Below are 10,959 nucleotides of genomic sequence, written 5' to 3' on the forward strand. Positions count from 1 at the left end.
AAAGAGCTTCGTTTGCAAGTATTGTTGCTGTCTTCCTGACCGCTGGACTGCTGTCACTAGAACGTGATACTATGCTAAACCCCTGCAATTTTTTTTCTTTATAGTAGTCACGCTTTCTCAAGGCAGTCGACGTCGTGAACCTTGCCACCGAGGACATGAAATATAGTAAGGGGTGTCCAATCGTAATATTAGGCGCGACATTACATGAGCTACATAGGCACTATTGCATCTATACTTCAGAGGACTGTGCTAGTTAAATACTTTTAAGAGGATATTTCTGGTGTTATTTATCATAAATGCCTGCAAATCGTTTCTGCGGTGCAAACTCTGCCGATGGGAGTGCCACAAGCTGCAAAGCGCAGCTTGAGTCTCTGAAAATATTTGAAGAGACGGTGAGAAAGCCAATATCCAATCAATACGTGCATAGTAGCTAGTTTTGAGGGGTTACTAAATAACAGGCGACACTGATTATAGCTCCGCTGCAAGCATACCTGTGGTGTCGCTTTAGTGATTTCTTTTTCGATAATATTTGAAATATTATCCTGGAAATTTAAATTATAAAAGTCGCAGTAAAATACATCTGGGGGTGTAGAGGAGGGAGAGTACAGCGGCCCAAGTTTATATGAAAAAAATTATACTGGCTGTATGACGCTGACGAATGGTCATAGGGTTCAGTTCAGTTCGCGACGAGAGAACACATTGGGGCACAACATCCGTTCAGCGCTCACTTTATTTTCATCTTTGAAACATATATTCCTGACTAAACTGCGAGTACTGTCCTGGTTATTGCCACTATGAGTCTAGATCAACCAGAATAAGCCAACAATTTGATGCCTGCCTCCGAAAGTAGAGCGTACCGTTAATGGAGCGTGTTCCACAGACCAAAGCAGAGCCGGCAGAACAAATATAGCGGAAAATTTTGCAGTTATTTCTTATGAATACCATAACACAAAAAAATGCACCACAGAGCTCGAAGTGGGATTCCAGCAAACGCCTAAAATGAGCAGTTCTGTTTCCCGACGCTTCAGGACACTCGAACGTCGGTGAAAAGCCTCAAGCCATGCGTTATAATTAGTATAGTGTGCCATTTGGTAGGTACTAAATAGACGTACACGCAACAGGTGGCGCGGCTTTCAATTTGTTTGTGATTGCGGCGTGAAACCACTGATAGTATGCGCCAAGAAGGTGGTGCAGATTGGAGGGCCATGAAGATGATAATCGTCGTTATCGGGGTTATCGTCGTTGAAAGGTTTTTAATGCGCTTCGAAATGCCTGCAAGCAGCAATGCTGCAGCCGAGCCCCTGGAATCGCCCGTATGAGTCAGATATGAAAGCTGTTTACTGTTGTTGCGCATTATAGATGAACAGAACAGATTAACAGGTCGTGATGGCAGCCGAAGATGTCGCTAGAGTCGAAGAGGAGTGTGCGAGCAATGAGCGACGTTGAGCTTCCTGCCATTGACGAGAAAAAGACGCGGTTGAATCGAGTGGCGCGTAGAGCTTGAAAAGGGATCAGTGAAGCCAAGCGCGCTGTCAGCCGGAAGTGAAACGGGTCTAGGGGCGGCTTCTGAGCCACGTCAGGAGCCATGCAGAACAGAACACGCTGCCCAACTTGGAGAACAAAAATCAAACGAAGGCGGGGGTCCATTAAGCAGATAAGAGACCTGGCCCAGAGGGGCAGAAAAACTGCGGCTACCAGCCGTACAGGTTTGCTGTACCCTCTTGCAGCAATGCAGCTCATGCTTACACCTTATTTTGACGACAAAACAGACTGTCAATTTCTTAAAAGCACGCTATGCCATTACAGCAGAAAATAGGCTTAGAGGGAAGTTAGTTACAGTGCTGGCTCTCGGGCGTCAACACTGCCGCAACCCCTGTAATTCATTCAATTCGTTTATTCAATATCTTGAAGATGTTATCCCCGCTGGCATGAAGCCAGAAGAAAGGATTGAGAGAGCTCGATGCTCCGTAAAACAGCGTGGCAATATTATTATGCTGTAGCATGCTTTATGTAGCACACATATATAATAGTATCAGTATGTACATGTGTTATATGTTTCAATGTGTTTACGAAAAACTCTGGGTTAGCTATTTCATTGCGAAGTGTAATCTGATAATTTTGCGCCCTAGAATACAAAAAGCTAGTAATAGTTTCACCAAAAAATCACCCAAGTAGACAGTTTATAGCTATCTTCTTAGGGTCTGCGAATTACTAAGGAGCCCCAAGCTGCAGTGAAGAAAAACGGGAACACTAATATGATTAATTCTAGGTGAACGGACAGTGGGCAGGAGGGATCATTTGTTCTTGAAATAAAGCCCACGAGACGGTACAACGGCGAAGGAAGGCAACGTATTGACTGTATACATTGCTTTTTGCAGCCCCTTGTCCCGCCTTATGCTCTTTGTTTCAGGAACTGCTTCGAGGCACCTGTTTTTATGACTAAATTAACTTCTTCCTCCCTGAGTACGATCATTGTTTCAACATAGGCAGTGCAACTTCACTGCATATAAACATAGCTGAAAACGAAGGAAGTCAAATGCGATGGGGCCACATGGAACATTCAAAGGATAGTACGCCAGGAGAGTGCGAATTATGTAGGCGACAGACTCGGACTATATGAGAGCGCGACCGACGCAGGTGCTGCTACATTTGCACACCATCGCGTGCGACAAACGTGGTTCTTGCCTCTGCTGCGAATCGTTGTATGTTGTCCTATACTTTTTGTAAATTTACGACCTATCTGAATTAGTTCTCGGTTACGTTTTGTAGTGCAAAAATAAATTCTTCATTTGTTTTGTTATATAGCACTTTTTTGAAACGTATTGATATCTCAGTTGTGATCAAAATTTCGATTGTTTTCTGTACACTATTATAATAACGATTCTAAACATTCCGCTACGATGGAAATAATGACTCTAAACACATGCGTAAAATCAATTTCTTACAGTAAGAAAGAAAACACCGAAAGCCAGGTTCGGATTCATGTTCCTGGTAGTCGCCCTGCAAGCAAAAAAAAAAGGAATACCACTGATTCAGATTATCTTCAAATCCTGCTTCTGGCCCTTATATGTAATTATCTCTTTTTCATTCACACAGTCTTAAATTGTAGGAATAAATCAAAGCTTACTCAGCGCGGTACAGTTTTCGCCGACCTAATGTGAACCATTTCTATTTCCAACACGAATGCGCTTGCAGTGTTCCGCTCGTAAAGCTTAATGAGCTGAGCACTTAATAGCCATGAAACATGCAGGGGACCGGAAGAGAATACGGCAGATATATTTTATTATTTTTTGCGAAGTGCTGCCATTCTTAACAGAATACCTTAAGAAGGAGTGTGGTGCACACGACAAACAGCACGAATACATAGAAGTAAACGAAAGCTCAACAAAGCGCGAATCCCGCAAAACAGATATCATCAGCGCTCTTCAGCAGATGGTCTGTGACATTGAAAGGAACCGAGCCATGTGCACATGTGACACTGTTTCCTCAACAGATATGGCAAAGAAAAAGGACTAAAAAGGTGGCGTTTGTCATTTTCCAACAGCTTCATGACAGGGAAATTTCTTTGAGACTTCTTTTCAGGCGACACAATCTCTGAAATAAACCAGAATATACTAAGTGCAAGTCATGCTTAAATAGCCTTCTCTTTTTCCGAGCATAATTTCTGCTAAGACAGGGCCTTGCAGTTTGCGCATCAAAACTTATGTAGATTCTGGTCCGGCGGTGCCTGTGCCAGATGGCGGCCATTAGTGAAAAATGAACTGTACTTTTTAAACCACAGCAGCGTGTTCGCAAGCAATTTGAGAGCCGCGTGCCTTATTATGGTATAACGTGTCGGAGCTGTACTCGTTATTGTAAACGATGACATAACAAAGACCTCCCGTTATTACGGCTGCCTCTATTGCTTTAGCGTGAATCGTTAGCCTTAATAATTTTCATCTATCGCATGCGCATCTATTGACCGAATCAACATGAAAGAAACAACGGGAGCGAATTTCGATGCGATATATCAAGCTTTTCTGGCCGTTGTATCAGATGCAGCTAGGTAGTGTACACTGCCGAAGGTTGTGGATCCAGTGCGAAGAAAAAGGCAGCTTAACAATTGTTTGTAACTCTTAAAAAACGCTGTCAGAAAGGCGCACGTGCTCTCAATTGCGCATTGTTAAAACAGACGGGAGAAAACACAGAAGGGCGGGAGTGCGAAATTTTAGAAAAAGTCTATTCTTAATTTTTAAGGCGCAAAAAAGTACGAAACACGAAGGTAGACAAGATTGGTTTATTGGGGTTTAACGTCCCAAAGCAACTCAGTCTATGAGGGACGCCGTAGTGAAGGGCTCCGGAAATTTCGACCACCTAGGGTTCCCTGCCGTACACCTACATCGCATAGTACACGGGCCTCTAGAATTTCGCCTCTATCGAAATTCGGCCGCCGCAGCTGGGATCGAACCTGCGTCTTTCGGGTCAGCAGCCGAGCGCCGTAACCACTGAGCCAGCGCGGCGGGGCGAAGGTAGACAAGAGGCATAAGCGCCTTCGTCCTGTTGTTACATTCGTATTTTGTCCGTTTTTTTTTTGGCGCCTTAAAAATCACGAATGACCCAACCCAACAAGCCCAACATAAAGTTATCTTTAGGAAAGTCACTGGCGCGCAATCATACCGCATGGAAACAAACTTGAATGTTCCATTTAGTATTGCTCTCATTATACGCTTAAGCAGGGCTGCTTTCATATGTGCCAGTCAATAAAATGCAGTCGCACTGTAATACCAAAAGACCCGTTTAAGAGGGGGGAGGGCCTACAGTTTAGATGAGCAGTACATGAAATCATCGCAACAGGATGCCAGTTGTTCACTTGTTTCGTCTTAATTACGAAGACCATCGCAATAGAGGATTATTAGATAAAAGTGCGCAGCAAAAAGTAGTGGTTGATGAGGCGCGCTTTGAAAAGCACTTCATATATGCATTCTGAACATTGAAACGATAAACCTTCGAAATAAGGGCCGTCAACACCAGTAAGGCCGGCAAAGATAATAATAATAACTTGAGCACAAACAAGGATGATATTGCAGACCATGCTTCCTCTGATTCCAAGTTGAATAGTTTAGATGTGAGCACCATCGATCAGAAGAAGGGAACCTTAATGTATGTTCTCCCAGCATAAATACCAGGCATTAAAACGCGCTGAGAGGAAACTGCGCACTCAAATTAGCGTTAGCACTCACAGTTACCGCCTCTCTGTTAAACAGATGATGCTACCCCTTGGGATTCAGCGCGTTGCAATTGTGAGAAGATAATGAAGGCATTGCCATTCAATTTTTTTAGAATAAAATTGATTGTGCTGCTTTTTTTTTTGACCCGTTGATATTTTCACGCCAGGCGATTATGCACTTATTAAGAGAAAAAGGTAGTCTTTATTTTGCGGCACCTGAAGAAATTTGTGACTTTAAGGCAAAAAAATACTCTATGACCACCGATTCTAGGCAACTGGCGATGTAGCCTTGCATCAGGTATCCATGCGGAGAAAGTGTCCCGACGCTTCTCATTTTGCTTTTAAAAGCAATGTATGAAATTTATACATGCATTTAATGGTCGAGCTTTTAATTGGCGAGCTTTTACAAGCAACGATTGCTGCCGAAGTAGCTTCTTTATTATTAGAGTGCAATAATATATCAACACAAGTGAACCTGAATGGCACCACAGAGTCCGCTGACATGAAAAACATTTTATGTCATTCGTATTTCATCTGTATGCTATGTATATTTTTGTCTACATTTTCAGACACCCGCTTGCGCAGAAAAATGTCAGAGGGCAAGGAATCGACGGGAAGAGGAAAAAGGTTTAATTCTGGTTAATCTCGCCGCATAGTGAGTTATGGAAGGGGTTTCGCAGAAGCCGTTGTTTAGAACGAGGAATTAAAAGGGATAGTGCAAGCGACATGTTGTAACTTGAAATTACGTAACCTCATTTCACTGTGCACATAGCACAACGAGCGCCATAACACGTACTGTTCGGTGTTTATGGCGTTCTCTTATGATAATCTGTGGTGGTTGCGCAAAGAAAGGCAACCCATAAACAGGGACCGAAATTCGTGGCTGGTGGTTAGAGCAGCAGGCGCGCTCAAATTCGGCCAGGGTACCAAGTCATTCGGTGAGCATATCACCGGTTTCGTGTGCAGCCAAATTCTATCAGCGCAGCTCACATTCAATGCGGCGTTTCAGTTTTGTGTGTACTACATTCTCGTACTGCGTAGCAGCTCCCAAACCTCTAGCATGAGATGCCGCAATAACCATTCGAATGTTGCAAGTATTTGCTCTGCGGCGCCAAATCAATACACGCCGCACTAGAGAGATGTACAAAACGAGAAAGAGATGTGCATTCATTGCTCCAGGAGAGGACGAGAGGCTGGCGGGGGGGGGGGGGGGGGGGGAAACGCATCCCTGGTCTGCCGTTGCGAACTACAGCAAAAGGGAACCGGAAAGGAAAAGAAAAGGCAGAGTGTAGAATGTAGTGAATGATGTACTAGTCTTAAAACGCTACTTCACGAGGTCAAAACGTCTCACCGAGTATGCGTGAAGCTTGACCTTGTGGGTAACCTTGGCCAAAACCTCAATATATTAAATAAATATTTCTGCTACTGGGGTTCGAAACCACGGCAGCACGAACAAACACCTTCCCTGGCCGCTGCACGCGAGGACTAAGCTATCGCCACAACCAATCGCGCCTCATGTTAAACTGCAACACACACTAGCGCTGAGCATTGTACTTCGGCGTATTCATCAACTTCCGTCTCCGGCGCCAACAGGTCGATCAGCTTAACCTCGATCAAACCTCAACTTGAGCTCAGTATCGCCATCAGACGTACCGATTAGCGCGCTGACGTAAACCATGATTTAACCAGGCTAAACATATGCTTTCGCGCGTCTACTCGCTTTAAGTACGTTCAAATCCTAGCCATTTTTCTTCAAAGTCAACGCAAGCACACGCTTGCAATTGTTGTATGGTATAGTTTATTTTTGTTGTTATTCCTTGCAAACTTTTCTCAACGTGAGTACGAGGTTCTTGACTCCTTTTTTCCATAGAAATTTGCCATACATTTTTAAGTAATATAAAAGGGGGACAAAAGTACATGTTTTTATCAGTCCAACATGCGTCCTACTCATGACTGTGTGCGTTTATTGTTTCAGACGTTTTATAAACCCTTACGAGAAGCACGGAGCTCTAGTTCGCCTACAATACTTGATAATCGATAACCTGAAATCAGCGCGTGCATATATGTGGAGTGAGTAGAATGTTTCCCTTTTCTGCAATAATGTTTGAATATTGTTATGTCCCTTTAATGGTGCCACATTCTCTTAAAGGAGATATGGACAACAAGAAGTCGAAACACCCACAGGTACAAAAACTACCACATCCTAGCTTCGGAGATGCTTCAGGTATGGGTGCTGTGTTGTCTAATAAAGGGAGGAAATAGTTAAATTGCTCCGTGAACGCATCAATTGGCGCACAAACTGTTTGTCGTCCGCAGAAGACAGGGAAGCGGTTTGAGGAAAGCGCACATACCTATTGATTTTAATTTCATATAGGAAAATGGCTTGCTAATATTGCTAATTCTTCCCAGCAGTCACTGCAGAAAAGTCCCTGCAAGCGATCACCAGGACCTCAGAGCATGCAAAAATGGGGCGAACAAAAGCATGACGGTGTCAGCTTACTTTCTGTGCGCTCCTGCGTCGACAGCCCGGATCCGCAATGATAGAACAAGTGACAGCTGTAAGGCTTATATACAACTGGAACTTCACTTGCGCCTCAGAATGGCATGCTTTTCTTTTCTATATCTATTTCAGCAAAAAATTTCAAAGATTTAAATTTTAACGACAGGATTTTATTTATGTGTATTGTGTTTTTCTTTAGCCGGCCTGAAGCGCAAATTTGGATGTTGTCTACACATCGTTTTACCAATTCAGGCAATGCTGTTGTAAAGTACCACTAATTGAGGCGCATAGTTGTCGAGCCGAGTGAAAAGTACAAATTGGCTGTTGCAAAATTTTTTCAAATCACTAAGCAGTTGAGACGAAGGTAGAACACTCGGTAAAGTCTCATAAATATCCCATGTGTGAAGTCTGACAGTCAATTTGCGTTGTATATGAAGTGTTCACTTCATTTTCTCTTACAGTTGGGCACACCTGGCAGAATTATAGCGCTAACTCCCCCATTTCACAGTGGAATATAATGAGACAGCAATTCATTCCAGGATTTACTTTTGTTAGTTTTATATTCGTGAACATGCGGCAAGCGTGCTACACGAATAACACAGAGATTCAAAAAATTTATTTTCTTTGTTTTTCAATTTACAATATGCATAATATTCTGCATTTCTTAATAAGTTATGATCCCATTGTAATGTTATTCATGTTTACGCTATATTACTTTGATTTTATTATGTTTTTTGTCCAATACAAAAGGGGAGCACTAATAGTGAAGTTAACAAGCGTCTCGACAGGCATTTCTTATGCGATAGAATCGTACGTACTGAAACTATATTTAATCTTTTTGTGTCGTAATATCATGCGGTTCTAAGAAGATAAATATTCGGATTATGGCTTGGTTGGAAATATGGAGTTTAACGTCCTTAAGCGACCCGGCTCTGAGGGACGCCGTAGTGAAGTGCACTGGACATTTCTACCACCTGGTGTTCTTTAACGCGCACTGACATCGCACAGTACACGGGCCTCTGGAATTTCGCCTCCATCGAAATTCGATCACCGGGGCCGGGATCGTACCTCCGCCTTCGGGTCAGTAGCCGAGTGCCGTAACCACTGAGCAACGGCGGCGACGCAGATAAATATTCATTAGGACTTACATGCTGAGAAGAATGCAAGAAATGCGAACAGAGTATTGCTACACTGTAATGTTTTCATGAGCTTTCTATGATCTTTTTGAGCTGTCGCCTCCAGGAAAACTTAATTTTGCTCTAGTCTGGCATCGTATTGAACTTGACTTATCTATTACATACTCTCAAATAGTGAGTACTTCCCCACCAAATATCACGATCGATAACCTGCAATTTTCATGCGCATGGGAAAGGTGATGATAACGCCCGTGCAACATCTGGAGCAGCCGGCATTGGATGAGAGCGCCTGTTTTAGGTGTACCTGGTACTACCAATCGTAAACATTTCTTTGCCTGTACACCGGCAACTCGAGCGGACAGAAGCCTTCTCAGCATAAAGATCACTTCAGAAACCATAGTTTGGTGGCCTTCCCGCAAACCTGCTATACTAAACCTAACCGAATCGACAGAGATATTCCCAAAATATAGGGAACCCATGCACTGCATGTCGCTTACTCATGGCGGTCACTTACCAGGTTGCTCAATGCATGCTGCCACAATGATTGGCTGATAAGAACACAGTGCTATATTGCAATTACAGGAGTGTAAAGCAGTGTAATTTATAACGCCGTCAAGACCCCACGTAGTGCTCTGAACGCGTAACCTTGGTTGAGAAGAAGTGGATAGTTGAAAACATATCTTGGAATGAAATCAAAATCAAAACCGAGCCGAAGGGCCCCCGAAAGCACCGCTACCTGAACAGCAGCCATGAAATAGCTTTGCAAGGAACGTACTTATATTCATAATGTCTTCGTTTTTACGTTAGTCTCACTGCATATTTTTGAAGTGCCTTCAATGGCTTTCTTAAATATTATTTCTTCGAGACGGAGACCAAGATCATAATATGCCTCATGGTCGGAGGAAAAGAGCTCCACAAACACTACACGAAGGCAAGTAAACGTTGTACCATCACGCGTAGTGCACTGTGATTGTATGCTCAAATTCTTTTGCTTGCACATACACACGCCACCTTATATCACACATTCCAAAAAGCATCGCACGGACACCTTATCAGAGCAAATGCTTCACTGTCTGCAAATTACACGTAGCAATAGCTGCTGTCTTTTCTTCGGTTGCGCGGTGATTGGCTGGTAATGCGGCAGTTAACTAGATTCAATTCGTATTACTCCACTCCATTATAGGCTTGGCTCTTCAGCTTTCTTCTACATGCTGCAGACATCAAGTTCATGACCCTCACAGTTCTAACTGACGTTTCGTTATCTTATGTATTTTCATGAGCCATTGTTGCTTTTTGCTTTTATAGCGGCGCCGAGCTATTTTATTGCGACAAACTTAACGCTCGTTATGATCACTGCAGCGAGTTGAAATTTTCGATAATAAGCTGCGCAGCCACAGGGTTAACTGAAGGAATGTGGGAGAGGTCTTTGTCGTCCAATGGACGTAGTGCAGCAGGCGATTATCAGGCTGCGCAGGACTGCGTTCGCTAGAAGTCAGTGGATGCCGCCTTGATCTTGCTAAGGACGTAGTTCGGCTGGTGGCTAGGCTATAATGTCGATAAGTTCTGGGAGTCCACTGTGAATGTTGCTTTCTTTTAAAAAAAGTCTAAAACTTATACCTATGATGTAGTGCTTCTTATCATTGCAACACCCATTCACTACTGCCGTAAGCACTGTCCAAGTGTAAGAGCAAACTACTAACGTTATTCCAAAGGGCACTATCGTGCGTCTTTTTTCGCGCACCGTTCGGAATGTCTGACAGTGAACTGTAGCTACAAAATATTTCAGCTCTGATTAATGAAACATTTGTCATCAAGCACACCAGGAACGGTAACGAGCGCAGGTTAAATTCTCGAGTGATTGTGTCCACTCAGCGCCCATTATACTGTGAACAAGACTCGGTAAGTTGTTGGTGAAGAGGCCCAAGCTGCTGTGTCACACCATATATTTAACGGCTTGGAAGTGCACGAAGCGCATTTGCAGGCAGATTTTAGGTGTTTCGTCAGGAATCGACAATTTGGGGGTGCCTAAATTTCTAGCGGGGGCGTTGAGTGCAGAGGAGAGGCGTTAATAATTTTCAGTTTGAATTTGAATAATTGATAAAGTCCCCTTAAGCAAG

The sequence above is a fragment of the Amblyomma mixtum genome, chromosome 1 (genome assembly GCF_055824585.1).
Source record: "Amblyomma mixtum isolate Tamu chromosome 1, ASM5582458v1, whole genome shotgun sequence".
NCBI lineage: Eukaryota > Metazoa > Arthropoda > Arachnida > Ixodida > Ixodidae > Amblyomma > Amblyomma mixtum.